Source organism: Hevea brasiliensis, chromosome 17 (assembly GCF_030052815.1).
Source record: "Hevea brasiliensis isolate MT/VB/25A 57/8 chromosome 17, ASM3005281v1, whole genome shotgun sequence".
Classification (NCBI taxonomy): Eukaryota; Viridiplantae; Streptophyta; class Magnoliopsida; order Malpighiales; family Euphorbiaceae; genus Hevea; species Hevea brasiliensis.
In genome coordinates this window covers 15539559-15559493 of record NC_079509.1, presented here as the reverse complement: position 1 = coordinate 15559493, position 19935 = coordinate 15539559, and the positions used below count along the sequence as shown (strand labels likewise).

General features: G+C 35.5%; 1 long non-coding RNA gene and 1 other non-coding gene across 2 annotated transcripts; one reads left to right on the top strand and one right to left on the bottom strand.

Annotated features, from left to right (window-relative positions):
- Positions 1-2388: 2388 nt before the first annotated feature.
- LOC131175740 (small nucleolar RNA R71) lies at positions 2389-2495 on the bottom strand. Its single transcript, XR_009145929.1, has one exon. It is a non-coding gene; the product is annotated as a small nucleolar RNA R71 (small nucleolar RNA).
- Positions 2496-15676: 13181 nt separating this feature from the next.
- Positions 15677-16470, top strand: LOC110663403 (uncharacterized). The gene is made up of 2 exons (XR_002496535.2): positions 15677-15998; positions 16073-16470. It is a non-coding gene; the product is annotated as an uncharacterized LOC110663403 (long non-coding RNA).
- The last annotated feature ends 3465 nt before the right edge of the window (positions 16471-19935 follow it).

Here is a 19935-nt window from a genome sequence, read left to right as displayed (position 1 = left end):
ACTTTGCACCACATTTTAAAGTTTGCTTGAGGACAAGCAAAAGCTTGAGTTTGGGGGTATTTGATGCATACATTTTGCATAGTCATTTAGGTCTAATTTTATAGCCATTTTATTCTATTATTAGTTATCTTTAGCTAATTTCATTAGTAAATTAGTTAGTTTTTCATAGTTGTCAATTTTGCATTAATTTGTAATTTTACTGAGTTTGGTAGGAAAACTGGTGGATTTGAAGCACTGCAGAGACTTTTGCCCTTGAGGAGTGTCTCCTACAGCCACAAGATGTCAAAAATAGGGTGGCAAGCTGAAAGATGCATTGACCACCCTGTGCATACCGTGCCGCATAAGCTATGCAGATCTGCATAAGGAGAAAGATCACTGCCTGTAATCCACCGAAATGTGCATAAGGAGATCGCATAGCTTATGCACATTCTCGCCTCCCTTATGCACCTTCACGGATTGTGCATAACCTATGCACTAAGTCATGCACTTCGCATAAGTGACCTGTAATCCAGCTAAAATCAGATAAGGGATCGCATAACTTATGCACCACTTATGCACTCCCATGAAGAGTTCATTAATGAGTCAAGGAGATTCCTCAAATAATTCCTCCTAGAACATACCATTTTAGGGCTCCATGTCAGAAAAATGCTATAAATAGTCTCATTTTCCCATTTTAAAGGAGAGACAAGGAGCAAAGAAGAAAAGGAGGGGGCAGAATTTGAAGAGTCACCTTCACCTTCCACACCATTTTCAACCAAGATTTGCAGATTTCTTTCTTCCTTATATTTTTCTACATTTCTAGTGTTTAATTTCTTACTTCTTAGCTTAGATTAAAGCTTTATTTCCATTTGAACTCATCATATCTTGTAAGCATTATGGATAGTGAGTAGTTTACTTTTGATTCTGGAGTAAGGGTTGTAATATTTGAGATATTTTGTGGATCTTGATTGGGTAATCCATATTTTGTGGTCTTAATGAGTTTTATTCATTTCTTGTATGCTTAATGACATGCTTAGTGTAGGATCCCATTAAGTGATGTTCTTAATCCATGGTTGAAGCAATCAAAGGAGAAGGCCTTGTGATAGATAATCAAGAAATTGACTTAATTAACTTAGACCTAGAAATAGGCTAAGGATTAAGAGGATTCACAGATTAATTAAAGAACTTAATGGGTCTTAATTAATTCTAACTCCATGAAAGTAGGATTAGTTTGATTAAGGCACTCTTTGTCTCACTCGAAAGGGAATTCAAAGGATTTAAGAATTAATCTCCTTAAAACCCATTAGTTTCATAAGATTGATAACCAATTTAAAATCCCAAAATAGCTCGAATATGAAATCCTAACTCCTAATCACCTTTTTACCATTGTTAATTTTCAATTGAATTTAATTGCTTGCCATTTTCAATATTGCCATATTTGAACTCGCTTATTTCAATTTGATGCAATTTTAGTTTAACGCAATACATTGTTAAATAGAATATTGATTTTGCACATATAGATTTTATGCTCCATTACTCATCAATTCACTTCTTTAAGTTCATAGATACTTCGATTTAGTGAACTTTTATATCGAAAATTCAATCATTAACACATCTCCTCGTGGGATCTATATTTTTCTATACTACTTGTACGAATCTGCACTTGCGGTAGGGACGCATCAAGTTTTTGGCGCCGTTGCCGGGGAGTTGTTTGTTTAAGATTGAATTCTTGATTATTTTAGTTGATTATATGTTTATTTTTGTTATCTTTTCATTTTTGTGTTTGTTTTTTCTTTTTCAGGTACTTTTAATCTTTTATGAGAAGAGCTAGAAGCTCAAGTGATACATCCTTATTGTTCAACTCAAATAGAGAAATTTTGTAAGGCCAACAAGAAAGAAACCAGAAAAAGGAAGGAAGCTTTGAGAGAAACCGAAATTGAAGCGTATATGGCTGATGAAAGAATTAGAATTGGTGTTGGTAATGCTGGAAATGGTCAAAACAATGAAAATGAAGCCCACGGAGAAGAAGTTGTTAATGCAAACGTGCCTAGGGGAAGTATGATGGATCATGCTTTTCCTCGTTTTGATGACTTGAGGGAGAGTATAGCAAGACCAAGGATTGATGCAAATAGTTACAAGATGGATTTTGGAGTTCTTCAAATGATTCAAAATTCTCAATTTGGAGGACATCCTTCAAAATCCACACACACACCAAGAAGAAGTTTGCTATGATTTGTGACATGAAAAACAACCTGAGTGTCTGATGATGCAAAGAAGATTGAAGCTATTCCCATTCTCTTTGAAAGATAGAGCACTGGATTGGCTTGATTCTTTACCTCACAACTCCATCACAAATTGGGAGCAACTCATCGATGCATTTCTTGCACAATATTTTCCACTGAAAACTCAAGAGTCGAGGAATCAAATGACAAATTTTCAGACTAAGAGAAGATGAAACTCTATGAGTCATGGATGAGATGGAAGGAATTAGAGAGATTATGCCCACATCATGCCATTCCAAAATGGATGATAAATCAGAATTTTACACAAATGTCACTCCCGCAATCAGAGGGATTATTGATGCTCAAACAGAGGAGAATTTATTATTAAGCATGAAGATGAAGCTTATGAGTCGTTGGAGAAAATTGCAAAGAACACTCATCTTTGGAGTAGTCCAAGAGGACCACTCAAAATCAAAAGAGGCAAGTCACTGAATGTATGATCTTGACCCATTCAACATGATTAATGCAAAATTTGATGCACTTACAAATGTCCTTGCTAAGAAGATGGAAGATTTGAGTATGTTGGTTAGTTCATCATCATCAGCTGGAAGTTCACAACAAGTGGCTTATGCAGAGGAAACAACCAGCTGTGGAGTAGATTATGGAGAACAAGCAAAGATATGTTGGTAATTATGGAAACAAGCAAATGGGGAATCCTTATTCTCAAACTTACAATCCAAATTGGAGGAATCATCCCAACTTTTCATGGGGAAATCAGCAAAATCAAGTTCAAAATCAGAATTTTCAACCACAACAGCAACAAGGAGTTCATATCAGCAAAATAGGCAACCACTGCCTAATTTTCAGCAGAAAAATATGAACCCTCCACCAAAACAAAGAAGAACGAAATTCCACCATCAAGCTTTATTACAAATGATACTTGCTAACCAAAATAAGCATGATGAGGAGATGAGAGAGGTGAAAGCAAGGTCGAAAGATGCAAACACACAAATGTATCGCCGAAAACCAGAATGCACAAAAACCAACCTCCTCAAAAGACAAGTCTTTAGGAAAGCTTCCAAGTCAACCAGAAAATCCAAGAGAGCAGTGTCAAGCTATTACTTTAAGAAGTGGAAAAGTTATAAATGATGAGAAGAGTGAAAACAGTGAGAAGAGAGAAAATGAAAAAGGAACTGATGGGAGTGAAAAACAAGAGAGTGCAGAAAAATGTAAAGAGGAAATTGAAGAGAAGGAAGAGAAATATATACCTCCTGAACCCTACAAGCCACAGCTTCCCTTTCCACAAAGATTTCACAAAGCCAAGCTTGATAGGCAATTTGGGAAGTTCTTAGAAGTTTTGAAGAAACTTTACATAAATGTGCCTTTTGTTGATGCTCTTTCACAAATGCCCTCTTATGCAAAATTCTTGAAAGAAATTCTCTCAAACAAGAGGAAACTTGAAGATGATGAAACTGTAGCTTTGACAGAAGAATGTAGTGCTATCCTCCAAAGGAAACTTCCTCCAAAGCTTAAGGATCCAGGGAGTTTTTCAATTCCATGCCACATTGGAGAGTCTTGTTCTACAAAAGCTTTATGTGATTTAGGGGCTAGTGTTAGCCTTATACCCCTTTCCATCTATCAGAAGCTCAACATGGGAGATCTAAAGCCAATCCACATTTCTCTTCAGTTAGCTGACAGATCAATCAAGTATCCTGAAGGGATTTTGGAGAATGTGCCTTTGAAGGTTGGGAAGTTCTACATACCTGTTGACTTTGTCATCTTGGACATGGAGGAAGATTTTAATATTCCAATTATCTTGGGAAGACCCTTTCTAGCTACAGCAGGAGCATTGATTGATGTTAAGGGAGAAAAATTAACTCTTAGGGTTGGTGAAGAGCAATTGGTTTTCAATATTAATAATACTATGAAAAAGCATCATTCTGAAGCTGATACTTGCTTGAGAGTTGATATTATTGATGAGCTGGTTGAAGAACACTTCAGAAAGAAATATCCAGAAGATCCACTTGAAAATTGTTTGGTTCATGGAGGAGGCATAGATTATGACAACTCTCATGTAGCTGCATATGCTCAACACTTAAAGGGAAGTCCACCATTCATTTCTGCTCCAGTTTTTCAACTCACACAAAAGGAAAAAGTCGAATCTAAGCAACCATCATTCAAGGAAGAAGATGCACCTAAGGTAGAACTTAAGCAACTTCCTTCTCAGCTCAGGTATGAATTTCTTGGCACTAATAACACTTATCCAGTAATTGTAAATGCAAATTTGAGTACATTAGAGGCTGATAAGTTGTTAAGAGTGTTGAGACAATTTAGGAAAGTTTTGGGATACACCATAGATGACATTAAGGGAATAAGCCCACACTTTTGCATGCATAGAATCAGTTTGGAAGAAAATTGTAAACCATCTATTGAACATCAGAGGAGGTTGAACCCAAATATGAAAGAAGTTGTTAAAAAGGAAATTTTGAAGTTGCTTGATGCAGGGATCATTTACCCTATCTCAGATAGTACTTGGGTGAGCCCAAAGACATGTTGTCCCAAAAAGGGTGGAATGACAGCTTGTCAAAAATGAAAATAATGAATTAATTCCCACCGTAATGCTGACTAGTTGGCGAATGTGCATAGATTACAGAAAATTAAATGTTGCCACTAGAAAAGATCATTTTCCACTTCCCTTCATTGATCGATGTTGGAAAGACTAGCTAGGCATTCTTACTTTTGCTATTTAGATGGATATTCAGGTTTTTTTCAAATCCCTATCCATCCAAATGATCAAGAGAAAACCACTTTTACTTGTCCATATGGAACCTTTGCTTATAGAAGGATGCCATTTGGGTTATGTAATGCACCAGCCACTTTTCAAAGGTGCATGATGGCAATCTTCTCAGATTTCATTGAAGACATAATGGAGGTTTTTATGGACGATTTTTCTGTTTATGGATCTTCATTTGATATATGCTTGGCTAACCTTTCTAAAATTTTGCAGCGATGTGCAGATACTGACCTTGTGTTAAACTGGGAAAAGTGTCATTTCATGGTTCAGGAAGGGATAGTGCTTGGACATTTGGTGTCTAACAGAGGAATAGAGGTTGATAAAGCCAAAGTTGAAGTGATAGAGAAGATGGCTCCTCCTACCAATGTCAAAGGAATTCGAAGTTTCCTAGGACACGCCGGGTTCTACAGACGCTTTATCAAGGATTTTTCTAAAATAGCTAAACCTTTGTCTAATTTGTTAAGTAATGACACACCATTTGTATTTGACCAAGAGTGTTTGGATGCCTTTTGCAGGTTGAAGCAAGCTCTTATCACTGCACCAATCATGCAACCACCCGATTGGAGCCTACCTTTTGAAATTATGTGTGATGCTAGCAACTATGCAATTGGGGCTGTTCTTGGTCAAAGAAAGGACAAAAAGGCTTATGCTATTTATTATGCTAGTAGAACACTGGATGAGGCTCAAACAAATTATGCAACAACTGAAAAGGAATTTTTGGCAATTGTCTTTGCATTGGAAAAGTTCAGACCTTACATTATTGACTCAAAGGTGGTTATATTTTCAGATCATGCAGCTATCAGGTATTTGCTCCGTAAAAAGGAGGCCAAACCTAGGCTCATTAGGTGGATTCTGATGTTACAAGAATTTGATTTGGAGATTAGAGATAAGAAAGGAGCTGAAAATGTAGTTGCTGATAATCTTAGTAGGTTGAAATTGGATGGTGAAGAATTGGATGAAATCCCTATTGATGAGTTTTTCTTGGATGAACAACTTTTCTCTCTTGTTGCTAAACTACCTTGGTATGCAGACTTTGTGAATTATCTATCTTGTGGAGTTTTACCTCTAGGTATGACATGGCAACAAAAGAAAAAGTTTTTGCATGAGGTGAAGTTTTATAAATGGGATGATCCTTTACTCTTTAGGAGATGTTGTGATGGTCTAATTAGAAGATGTATTCCTGAAGAGGAGGTACAGAGTATTTTGCATCATTGCCATGCTTCTGATTATGGAGGTCATTTTGGCATCTCTAAGACAGCTAGTAAAATTTTGCAAGCTGGTTTCTTTTGGCCAAATCTTTTTAAGGATGTGAGGAAATTTGTGTTGGATTGTGATAAATGTCAAAGGAGTGGAAATTTGTCAAAAAGAGATCAAATGCCCCTAAATAATATTCTTGAAGTGGAATTATTTGATGTTTGGGGAATAGATTTTATGGGGCCATTCCCTCCTTCATATGGTAATAGATACATCTTAGTTGGGGTTGACTATGTGTCAAAGTGGGTGGAAGCTATTGCAACTCCAACTAATGATGCTAGAGTGGTAGTGAAATTTTTGAAGAAATTTGTCTTGAGCAGATTTAGAGCTCCTAGGGCTATAATTAGTGATGGGGGTTCCCATTTTTGTAATAAGCAATTTGAGAGCTTAATGAGGAAGTATGGTGTAGTACACAAGATAGCTACCCCATACCATCCTCAAACTTCAGGACAAGTTGAAATTTCTAACAGAGAGCTCAAGCATTTTTTGGAGAAAACAGTGAACAATTCTAGGAAAGATTGGTCTATTAAACTAGATGATGCTTTATGGGCATATAGGACTGCCTACAAAACCCCTATAGGAACTACTCCCTTTAGGTTGGTGTATGGTAAGTCTTGTCATTTACCTGTGGAGCTAGAACATAGAGCATATTGGGCCATTCAGACCTTGAATTTTGATCTTAAGCAAGCTGGTGAAAAAAGGTTGTTACAACTTAATGAGCTTGAGGAATTGAGGATGGATGCTTATGAAAGTGCCCGTATTTACAAAGAAAGAACTAAAGTTTGGCATGATAAGCATCTGAGGAAAAAGGAATTCAAAGAAGGTGATTTAGTTTTGTTGTTTAACTCAAGATTGAAATTGTTCCCTGGAAAACTCAAGTCAAGGTGGACTGGTCCATATAGAATTTCTAAGGTTTTCCCTTATGGAGCAATTGAAATTTGGAGTGAAAAATCTGGGAATTTTAAGGTCAATGGGCATAGATTGAAACATTACATAACTGGAGACCCAATAATAGGAGCAAGCTGTTACAAGCTCTCCAATCCTCACCTCTTTTCATGAAATTCACGAAGAGTCCAGCTAAGGACTATAAAATAGCCCTCTTGGGAGGCATCCCAAGTCCTTTTATTTTGCTTTTGATAATTTACTTTCATTTTCATTGATTTTGTTTTATCTTAAATCTCCCCAAATTCAATTTTTGACATTGTTAAATCTTGTCCCTTGTAGATGTAATTCAATGAAGAACGGCTGGTGAACTGTTGGGGAAGTAATTCTTAACTTGAAAAATTTTGTCCTTCAAAAGAACTGATAAGTTTTTGCTGCATAATCTGTGCAGGAGCTGCAATCTAGTTCATGCAGAGGAAAAATGAAATCTGCAGCAAAAAGGGTGTCTGCAGCAAATGGCTTGTATTTTTGGTGAGGTTGGATGTATATAAATGGAGGAAGGTTGGTGAACTGCTGAAGTTGCTATCTGGTTTATGCAAAGCAGAAAAATAAAATCTGCAGCAGATCACTTAAGTTCTTGGTGAGGTTGGGTGTGTATTTTTTTTTTTTTTTACTTGTGCTTTTAATGTTAATATGGTGGTAAGTGAGTCATTTTTGCTGTTTTGAGCTTCTTTGGGTTATAGGATACAAGGCAGAAATGCTGCATTTTCTTGGCAAATCTTGGAGAGTTCATTTCTCATTTGTGGTTAGATGCAACTTTATGCAGATTTTTTTATGGAGTTTTATGTCTAATGTTGATTTGCGAATTTGAGTCAAAATGGCATAGCTCTCAAAGGTCTTTTATGTAAGATCAATGTCTACATGCCTGTGTGATGCATTTTTTATGAACTTTGTATATATTGATGTGTTTTTGATGAAAAATTCTCATGGTTTATGCTTCATGGAATTATATTTCCTCATTCTAGGGTATTTTTCACACTTGCAATCCATGTTCTATTGCATTCTTGATCTTGTTAAATTGTGCATAAGCAACTGCATAGCTTATGCAATCCTGCATAACCACAATTCTTGCCATTTTTCACCTTTATTGCAAGTGCATAAGGAGAGTGCATAGCTTATGCAACTCTGCATAGCCTAATTTTGTCAAATTTCACATCTCCAGAAACTTGCATAAGCAGAGTGCATGACCTATGCACATTTGCATAACCTCAAATTCTTCATTTTCTCTCTCTGCCAAAGTTTGCATAAGCAGAGTGCATAACCTATGCACTTCTGCATAACCAAAAACTCTGAATTTCCAATTCTGCCGAGGGGTGCATAAGCAGAGTGCATAACCTATGCACTTCTGCATGACCAGAAACCCAGAAAAATCAAACTTGCCGAGGGTTGCATAAGCAGAGTGCATAACCTATGCACTTCTGCATAACCAAAAACTCTGAATTTCCAATTCTGCCGAGGGGTGCATAAGCAGAGTGCATAACCTATGCACTTCTGCATGACCAGAAATCAGAAAATTCCAAAAGTTACCGAGACCTGCATAAGCAATGTGCATAGCTTATGCACTTCTGCATAACCAAAGATTCTGAATTTCAAAACCCACCGAAGAGTGCATAAGCAGAGTGCATAGCTTATGCACATCTGCATGACCACCAACCAAAATTCCAAAAATTGCCGAACAGTGCATGAGCAGAGTGCATAACCTATGCACTTCTGCATGACCCGCTTTTCTGAAAAACCACTTCTGCCGAGAGATGCATAAGGGGAGTGCATAACTTATGCACTCCCGCATGACTTCGCTCCTCAAAATTTCTAGGGTCACCGAAGCTTGCATAAGGAAGGTGCATGACTCATGCACAACTGCATGACCACTAACCTAAGCTTTCAATACCTGCCGAACAGTGCATAGGTTATGCATAAATCATTTTTCACTTATGCAGTCTTTTACATAACTCATTTAAATCAAAATTTTTTCCTTTTTCTTTCCCACCTTCAACCCGATAAACCCTGTTCACTTCCCTTCCTCTCTCAAAATCCTCATTCCGGCATAACTTCTTCTCACACCTTCTCCATTTCGATTTTCACTACATTTGCCCTAATTCTCACTCTTCTTCGATTTTCTTCTTTCCCCATTATCTTTTCCATCTTCCCATCGCCAATGGATTCCCCTCCACATTCCCGCCCCGCTTCTCCTCTCGAAGTCTCTCCATTGTCATCGATACACCCCACCCCCATTCCTCCTCCACAAGCGACACCCCCACCACCACCCCCAACCACCTACAAACGCAAAATCCGGTCCAAATCTGTGCGACCCATGTCCTCTGCTCCTCCTCTGTCCAAACGCAAAGACCCACCCACCCCATTGTCGGAACCGCCTCCCAAAAAGCCAAAAGCTCCAGCCTCTACACCCTCTTCCAGCAAAAAGACAATTTCGGCAACCTCATTTGTATCAAAGCTACCCTGGCCTCTCCCTGATACGATTCAAAAAGCAGCTTTTAAGCGACTTAAGGATAGGAAGGTACAACCCACTAGGTATATATCTGCTGATGCTTTACAATCTCTTGGTTTATTTGACAATGTAGTTGCATATCTTGATGGTATGGGTTGGACAGAATTTGTGCATAAGCAAGAGGTAGTTTATCCAATTCTAGTTTTGGAGTTTATTTCTTCATTCTCTGCTACCCTCAACTTGCATGATGTAGACCATAAGCCAATTATGAAATTTAGATGCTTGGGGCAAAATAGAGAGCTGTCATTGGACCAATTTCATAGCATTTTTGGTTTTGCAATTGATGGGTTCTTTAGAGTACGACATACTGGAGTAGAGGTAGCCAACAAAGGCATTTGGAATGCTGCCCAATTTTGGAGAATCATAACAAACCAACCTCAAACTTTCTCTGCTGGAAGATCAAAAACATCCCAAATCCTTGACCCTGCACTTAGGTTTATTCATAGGCTGATGGCTAGCACCATATTGGGCAGAGGGACTAGTTCTGGTGCTGTGGGAAAATCTGAACTTTTTATGTTATGGTGTGCATTTCACAAAGTTAAAGTTTCTCCTGGTTATTTCTTTTGTGAGCATGTCTTGATATTGCCACCAAATCCATAGGTGACATTGTTTTGGGTGGGCTCATCACTGTCATAGCCAAGCATTTTGGTTTTAATCCTGCAGAGCACTTAATACCAGCACTTGAGGACACTTCATATTTTGATACTGCACACTTAACCAAAACAGGGTTCAATTTGTCATGTTTTGATCCTGTCCACCCTGCAGCAGAAACTGAGCCTATTGCACAACCAGAAACCCAACCTTTCACACCAGTCCCACAGCACCCTACTACACCTACCCCACCCCCTCAGCCTGCTCAGGACATTCCAGCTACCTCTGCTCAGCCCATACCTCCTACAGATGAACCTTCCTCATCCACAGCACCTCCTGCATTCAACACTAAAGCCTTATTCACCTATCTTGAAAGGCTTAGTGATGATATATTCTTTGTGGATAGGAAGCTTGACACTGGTCTTGATACACTCAAGGATCGTCATGATCAACTATTTGACCTTGTCATGGAAACCAGGGACAAACAGAAAGAACTGAAGGAGATGGTGAAGCAACTCATGATCTTTTTGGGCATGCCACCCCCACCTCCATCACCTCCTCCAGCACCATCCTTTCGACAGCCAGCAGCAGCCACCAGCCCCTTAGCAACATCCTTGGACAAAGGCAAAACAATAGACATAGATTAGTGTTTGTTTTACTTTTGTTCAATCTTGTAGGACCTTTTCTTTGTAAATATGTTCAAACATTTCTAGTTTGTTTCAAATTATGTTTGTTTGTTTTGAATTAGTTTGTTTTAAATTCTGTTTTTCTTGAAGTTTTATTGAATAGCTATTACATTAGTCTTCTTTAATTTTCATTACACTTATTGCCCTTTTGTACATATTTGACCATACTCTGTATATATTTCAATACTTCTACTACTGGTTGTACATTTCCCTTGCCAATTCCCATGCAGCAGCTTTTGTATACACTGCACAGGCTATGAATTTCCTCATGCAACTGTTTTGCACAGCCTGTGCAACCCTTTCTGCTACTTATGCAAGACCTTTGCAGAGTTGTATTCCCTTATGCAAGCGTCTGCATAGCCTATGCAACATATATTGCCTCTTATGCAGCACACGGCTTATGCACCTTACTTATGCACATGTCTGCCTGACTCTTAACTCTGCATGACCTATGCGGTTTCTTATGCATCCCTTTATCTTGAATTATCATCGCTACATACTGTAACACTTTTTTCTTGCTCTTAATCTTTACAATTCCTGGTAATTACTATTTGCTTTGACTTTTGCTAATACATTGCTTGAGACATTGAGGACAATGTCCAATTTTGAGTTTGGGGGTGCACATTCTGATTTTTGCTTAATTTTTGCTTTATTTTTCACATTTTGAGTATAAGAGCATCTCATCCCATTTCATTTACATATATTGTAAATATTTTACATATACATCCATACATACATATTCATTACACATTTACACACACATTATACATCACTTAGAAATTGTACAAATTGAATACAAATAGACTCCCTCCATTTAGTTAATGCATTACTCATTTTAGGAATCATGCATCATGCATTAAAATCTTTTGCCAAATCCCTTGAGTATTGAAATGTGCCTATGAGAGTGATTTGACTTACCTTTAGTTGGGTTTGTGGATTGAAAGTTTCCTAAAAGGTGCAAAGTTTTAAAGTGTTATCCCTTGCCTATATCTTCTTAGCCAAAAAGCCACCCAACTAGTCATTTGGAGATGGAAGTGTTTAGAGGGAGTTATTGGATATAAGGTAGTCAAATGATGTCTCACCAATCCTAGAACAAATTTTCTAAACCTTTCAAGGCGAAATACCAGCTTATACTTGAAAAGAGAAATGATTAGGCATTCTTTGATTTAAACCCTCTCATTTTAAACCTTTGGCCTTTTTCCTAATTAAAATTGACCTTTGAAAACCCCTTTGAGCCTTTTTATCCCTAATTTTTCTTGAAATCCTTATTGCTACCTAGCCAATGAACCAAACACTCCAACCCTTTTCATGAGAATAATATTGAATATTAGGTACACTTTCTAAAAAAAATAAAAATAAAAATAAAAAAAAAGAAAAAAATATACAATAAAAGGGAGAAGAAGTGCTTGTCATCTTGTAAAAGTGCTAGTATATGTGCTTTTCACTATTGCCATTCAAAATGAAAGAAATCCACCCAAAGTATTAAAAGAAATGAGTTTGGGGGTGGCATTTTTTTTTAGGGACAATTATCAAAAGAAAATGCAAAATACAAGTTAAAGTATCAAAATGTCCCTCCATTTTTATGTGTTTTGTAAACTATGCTAGCACTTGACAATCCTCATTGTGTATTTCTCTCTCCCATATAAAAAAAGAGAAAAAAAAATATAATAAAGTGTACCTTATGTTTCAAAATTGCAACATATTCTCATGCTTTGAATACTTTTTACCCATTCTTCTTCTTAGCCTCATTTTGAACCCCATGGCCCCATTACATCCCTAAAAAGACCTTTGATCTCTTGAAAGTACTTGCTACATTAGTGGAGATAGGAGTGGGGAATTTGCCTATGGGATTGGAAAACTATTCATCCATTCATTCAATTCCATCATTCCATATAGAGACACTTTGACTATTGATTGTTCTAGAATTCCTTTTGAGCATGACCCTCTCTTTTGATTGGTTGGTTTGGAGATTTTGAATGATAATTGACTTGATGGCTAAGCGGTGAAAGCTTGGATAAGCATTAAATTCTTTGCATTTTGAAGGATGGGTATATGGATTGCTGGTATGGCTGAAGGTGTGTTAAGTTACTTCAATTGGTAATTTTCATAACTCTTTGGATAAGGCACCCTAAAAACTTTGCACCACATTTTAAAGTTTGCTTGAGGACAAGCAAAGCTTGAGTTTGGGGTATTTGATGCATACATTTTGCATAGTCATTTAGGTCTAATTTTATAGCCATTTTATTCTATTATTAGTTATCTTTAGCTAATTTCATTAGTAAATTAGTTAGTTTTTCATAGTTGTCAATTTTGCATTAATTTGTAATTTTTACTTTGTTTTGTAGGAAAAATGGTGTTTTTGAAGGACTGAAGAGAATTTTGCCATTGAGGAGTGTCTCCTACAGCCAAAAGATGTCAAAACAGGTTTTCAAGGTGAAATATGCATTGACCAATTAGTGCATAACTTGCCGCATAAGCTATGCAGATCTGCATAAGGAGAAAGATCACTGTTCCAGAACCAGCCGAAATGTGCATAAGGAGACTGCATAGCTTATGCACATTCTCGCCTCCCTTATGCACCTTCACGGGATTGTGCATAACCTATGCACCAAGTCATGCAGCTTCGCATAAGTGACCCAGAACCAGCTGTAAGCGCATAAGGGACTGCATAACTTATGCAGTCCACTTATGCAGTCCCATGAAGAGTTCATTAATGAGCTGGCAGGAGATTCCCTCAAATAATTCCTCCTAGAACATACCATTTTAGGGCTCCGTGTCAGAAAAATGCTATAAATAGTCTCATTTTCCCATTTTAAAGGAAAGACAAGGAGCAAAGAAGAAAAGGAGGGGGGCTGAGCAGAATTTGAAGAGTCACCTTCACCTTCCACACCATTTTCAACCAAGATTTGCAGATTTCTTTCTTCCCTTATATTTTTCTACATTTCTAGTGTTTAATTTCTTACTTCTTAGCTTAGATTAAAGCTTTATTTCCATTTGAACTCATCATATCTTGTAAGCATTATGGATAGTGAGTAGTTTACTTTTGATTCTGGAGTAAGGGTTGTAATATTTGAGATATTTTGTGGATCTTGATTGGGTAATCCATATTTTGTGGTCTTAATGAGTTTTATTCATTTCTTGTATGCTTAATGACATGCTTAGTGTAGGATCCCATTAAGTGATGTTCTTAATCCATGGTTGAAGCACCGAAAGGAGAAGGCCTTGTGATAGATAATCAAGAAATTGGACTTAATTAACTTAGACCTAGAAATAGGCTAAGGATTAAGAGGATTCACAGATTAATTAAAGAACTTAATGGGTCTTAATTAATTCTAACTCCATGAAAGTAGGATTAGTTTGATTAAGGCACTCTTTGTCTCACTCGAAAGGGAATTCAAAGGATTTAAGAATTAATCTCCTTAAAACCCATTAGTTTCATAAGATTGGATAACCAATTTAAAATCCCAAAATAGCTCGAATATGAAATCCCGAACTCCGGAATCACCTTTTTACCATTGTTAATTTTCAATTGAATTTAATTGCTTGCCATTTTCAATATTGCCATATTTGAACTCGCTTATTTCAATTTGATGCAATTTTAGTTTAACGCAATACATTGTTAAATAGAATATTGATTTTGCACATATAGATTTTACGCTCCATTACTCATCAATTCACTTCTTTAATTTCATAGGTACTTCGATTTAGTCAACTTTTATATCGAAAATTCAATCATTAACACAACTCCTCGTGGGATCGATATTTTTCTATACTACTTGTACGACCCGTGCACTTGCGGTAGGGACGCATCACAAATCTCAGTAAGTTAGTGTTGAAATGAGTTTTTTTGCTCATGCTTGACTTCTAGCTTAACCTGAGCCACACCTTAAAAACTACTGCATACCCTATGCAAGATCTCAAGCAGGAGCCCAAGCAAATCTTGGTAGGTTTGGATTTCAAAACTTATTTTCTTCATCTTTTTTCCATTCATTAAGCTTTCAAATCTCCTCAAATCATCTCCTAATGCATCATTGACCTTTAATTTACAACAAAAATCTATTAAAAAAATCAAATTTGTAAAAATCAAATATAAAGTAACTAAAATTAATAATTTAGCTAAAATAAAGCTAAAAACATAAAAAGTACTTAATTATAAGGGCGAAATAGATGCAAAACTATCCTAAAACGCTTATATGAAATGAGTGTAACAATGGATTCAACATATTTATATTTTAAATCTATAATGAATCGAATTGAAATAAAAATTTCCCATATATAAATTGTTTATTTTATGTTATGTATATAAGGATTGTAAATAATTATTGATCTTAATTTTTTTAAGAGAAATTTTAAAAAATTTGTGATATGTATCATGTGTATAAATATGAAAAGAGGTTTATTATGAATTTTAATGCTCTTAAATTTAGTCAAATTCTAGTGCTGATTGTAAGTCAATGGGTGATATCACAATAAAAATGAAAATTATATTGAGTGAAATTTATCAACCAAATTAGGTAATGAAGCACTAAATCTGGCACTGACCAGATTACATATACTGTGATTTGCCTAGCACCCACATTGACTTAAGTCATATGGTTCAAACAAATATTAATAATTATGCTGGTTGGTAAGTAAAGAGTAAACTCCCTTGAAGCTTCCATGATTCCATTATGAGAATTCCATTAGTCCAAGACATGAGAAAGTGTGCAATAGTGGTCTGAAGCTTTGAATTATTAGTTGTGGAATATGAAAAAGCAAGTCTGAATAAGTAAGATGATAAGAAATTTCTTGTTGAAAATTTTGGCAATTGTTATGATTAGGATACGAGCGGAGTCTCTATAAAGGGACAGGCAGTTGCGTTCCTTTTCCAAGGCCCAAGCTCCTGTTAATTATATGCATTTCCCTTAATTTCAAAGCTACTAAGATGGGCAAGAGTATGAAGATTTTCATTGCCATACTTACCGTCCTCATCATTTTGGTTATGGCAGCGCTTCCAACATCTGCTCGTCCACTTCAAAAACCCGGTATGTACCTGTTACTTTACAAATTAAATAGATAGTTTCAAGCAAAATTATTTAACGTTGATGGTGTCTTGTAGACAGTTGCATAGATGCATGTCCAAGTCCATCACTACCCGGAGGACCAGGAAAGCGCAGATAGATGAACAATAACAGTACGGAGACTGCTAATTAATTAAGAAGCTCAAGTAAAAAGTATAATCCTGCAAAGGAGGAAGATTCAAGATATAAATACTTGGATTCTACTATTTTATATATAAATTTTACTAAATATTGTATTTTAAATTGATAATAAATTGAATTTAAGCAAAATTACGAGCATGTATGTGAAGGATGCTGCCCATTGTTTCTTTTGTTTGTTTCTGTTGGACTTCAATGCTTAAGAGAGTTGCATTCTCTCTTTTTTGGTGTTGACATAGATAACACCAGGAGGATATATAACCTAGTTCGATAATAAATTGCTTTACCCTTCACTTCATTAACAGTTTTGGTATGAATTCTTTTTTTCTTTTTGTATTGGCTGAACAAATACCAAAGAAAATGAATTGATGAAATAAAAAGGAAATTTTTTTTGACAAATAAATTTCATTTATTAAGCGCTATGTGTATTATGTGTATAAGATGGAAAGAAACTCGTTATGGATTTTAGACCTTATTTGATTCAAAATGTTTTAAGAAATTATGAAATAAATATATTTGATATGTAAATAAATTTTTTAGGAAGTAATTTATTTTAAAATTATAAAAAATAATAATATCTATAATATAATTTAAAATATAATAAATTAAAATGCAAATTTGTAAATTACATTACACTTAGCTATGAAAGTATAATTTACCTAGTACCACATATATAAGTTACTTTACTTGCATAATAGAAGTAGAATGACCTATTTTTCGAAAAGTTAGTTCGATAATGCTAATAAAACAAGACTCCTTTTTACATATTTCAGGAAGTTTTACTTCTTTAGTTTACTTACCCACAACTAAATAAAGCCTTAGTGACCTTATAGAAAGTGCAGAAAAGAGTTTTATTTTGGTCTGTATTATCAAATCAATTTCTCAGAAGGCATTTTGCTTCTCTTGTGCAAAGTAAGTAACTTAGAAAAGATTTGGTAAAGTTACACTTCTTTACTTAAGTATAATATGATTTATTAATTTGTTCTTTAATTTGTTACACTTTAAATTATTTTGTGGGTATCATTGTCTTTTATAAGTTAGAAACAAATTACTTAATATAAAAGTTAATTTATATGCCAAATACATTTATATTTATATCATACTTCACAAAAAATAAATTTTCCTAAAAGAATTCTTTCAGAAAGTGAGTATTTTAAATCATGGATCGTAACAAAGGCAGTGGATGAGAAAAATGTTTTAGGTAATTTGAGGTATTTAAGTCTTTAATTTTAATTTTTTTATAAAATAATATTAGGTCAGCATAAGATGCAAATCGATTGTATCATAAAATAAAAAGTTTATTATTCAATAAATTAATATTTATAAAATTTTATATTACAAATTAAATATGAATGGTTTCACTATAAAAATTAAAATTAAAAGACATAATTAAGCACTAAATTCCTCACTAACCACTGATTTGCCAAGCACCCAGATTGGCTTAAGTAATATGATTGAACATTATGAGGGTCGAAATCAATATTTACAATCAAGGGGGACAAACTTTTTGAAAGCTTCCATGTAGGCCACTGTATATTCTTGGCTGCCAAGTAAGAGTAAAATCCACGAAAAGGTTTGACGTGGGCCACAATTCAAGACTTGTTAAATATGAACATAAGTTGTTAGGTCTTCCAAGCTTCCATGGAAAAATTTGGCCATCGTGGAAATGAATAGCAAGTGAGCAATATAAGTCGTCATATCTTCCAATTAATTCCCATGGAAGAACTTGGTCGTGGTAAAATATATATATATAAAGCCCTACTATATGCATTTCCTTGCTTCAATTAAGATGGCTAGAGTAAGAAGGTTTTCATTGCTTTCCTATCATTTTCGTCATGTCGGCTATCGTAGATTGTCGGCCATCAATACATTGTCATTCGCCTCCCCATTGTAGGTATGATCCTCGCTGTCAAGCTGCGTGTCCAAGTAAACTAGCACCAGAGGCAGGAGGACCAGGGAAGCACTGATGAGCCGCACTCGTTGGTTTGGAGACCCATAGGATTAGTTGAAAAAATATGCTAATGCGTATGTAATGGTCTACTACTATTAAATATTAAGGATCGCCAGCGGAACTGTCTTTTTCCATTTTATATTTTATTGATCTTTCAATTTTCACAAGTGATGTCCCAAAATATGTCCAAGAGGGGGGTGAATTGGACTTTAAAAACAATTTTCGGTTCTTGCTCAAAACCTTTGAAAATTGCAGCTAAGTTCAACTTAATTAACTAATGCTAAATATGAACAATATAGCTCTATTGACAAGTTGACTCAAGGTTAAGCTGTATGCAATCAGTATACTGATATAACAGACTATATAAGCATTCAGTAAATATATCGATGGCCGAATACGTTTTTATCACAGCAACTAGAGCAGTATACCAGATATCCTATCTGACAGCACAACAGATAACCAACAGAATATATCAGATATCAGCAGATTTTGCAGTAAACTATTTTTCTCAGATAGCAGCAAGATCAACAGCATATGATATCAATTTTCATATCAGCAAAAGTATATCATTCATAAAGCTAAATTGCAAAAATGTAAAGAGCAAGGGTTGAGAAAATGAACACTGGAATTTTTATAGTGGTTCGGCTTTAACTAGCCTACATCCACTCTCTCAAAGATCACACTTTGAGTCTTCACTCCACTATTCTTCTCTTTTCAAGGCAAGAGACAAAGCCCTTTACAAATCTTCTCAACAAAGCTTTTACAAGTAGCTTCACACTTCTACCAAGTGTTATCCCAAACACTTATCACAACCAAGCTTCAATAGGTGCTTGAATGACCTCTCACAAATGATAATAATGTGTTGAAAAACTCACTCTCACTCAATTACAACTTCACATTTAAAGAAGAGTTGAGTATATAAGCCAATGATGAGCAATAAATCACTTTGAGCACTTTGAATGAAAGCTTTAAAGATTTTGAACAGTAGAGGGACTTTCATTAAGTGCAAAATGGCCAAAGGAAGGTGTATTTATAGCTTTGGAACGTTTTTTACCGTTGCAGAACCCATTTGAACGTTACAGATACGAATTTCAAGAAAATAGCCGTTATTTTGTCGTTTTCTGCGATGTTGTGCAGAGTTCAAACAGTTAGCGTACTTGAGAAAATAGCAAACCAGTTAGCATACTAAAATCAGTAGCAAACCAGTTAGCATACCAGGAAAACTTTTCTGCATAACTTTCAAAACTATAAAACTTTACACCAAATCATAGTCAAACACTTTTTAGGCCAGTAATGATATTTAAAAAGAAAATCTTTTGAGGGATTAAAGATAAGCATCATTGACTTTTACTCCTCAATTCTTTTCACAAGAAATCCTAAGAAATAAAACTAACTCTAATACTATATGTACCTTCAATTCTGATTTTCAATGCAGCCTTGGAAGGTAACCTTTTCTTCTTTTATCTCTTTTGCTTCGTCTTGTGTTATCCTTAGAATGTCATCTTTTCTTCATAAGGACCAATCCATCATAAAATCCTTTTGTCCTTCTTCTTTGAGATACACAACACTTAAAACAATGTTAGTTTGATTCTAGTTGAGTTTTGGTATCATCAAAATCTATGCTCCTTTGAGCTTGTGGGGTCAACAATCTCCCCCTTTTTGATGATGACAAAACTCAATTGAATCACCAAGTAAATGTCAATAAGTGTGAGTATGTGTATGAATGTGTATGTGAGAATAACTCCCCCTATGTATGTGCTTATATCAACAATTAATCACAAATAACTCCCCCTTAATAATTTCAATAAAACA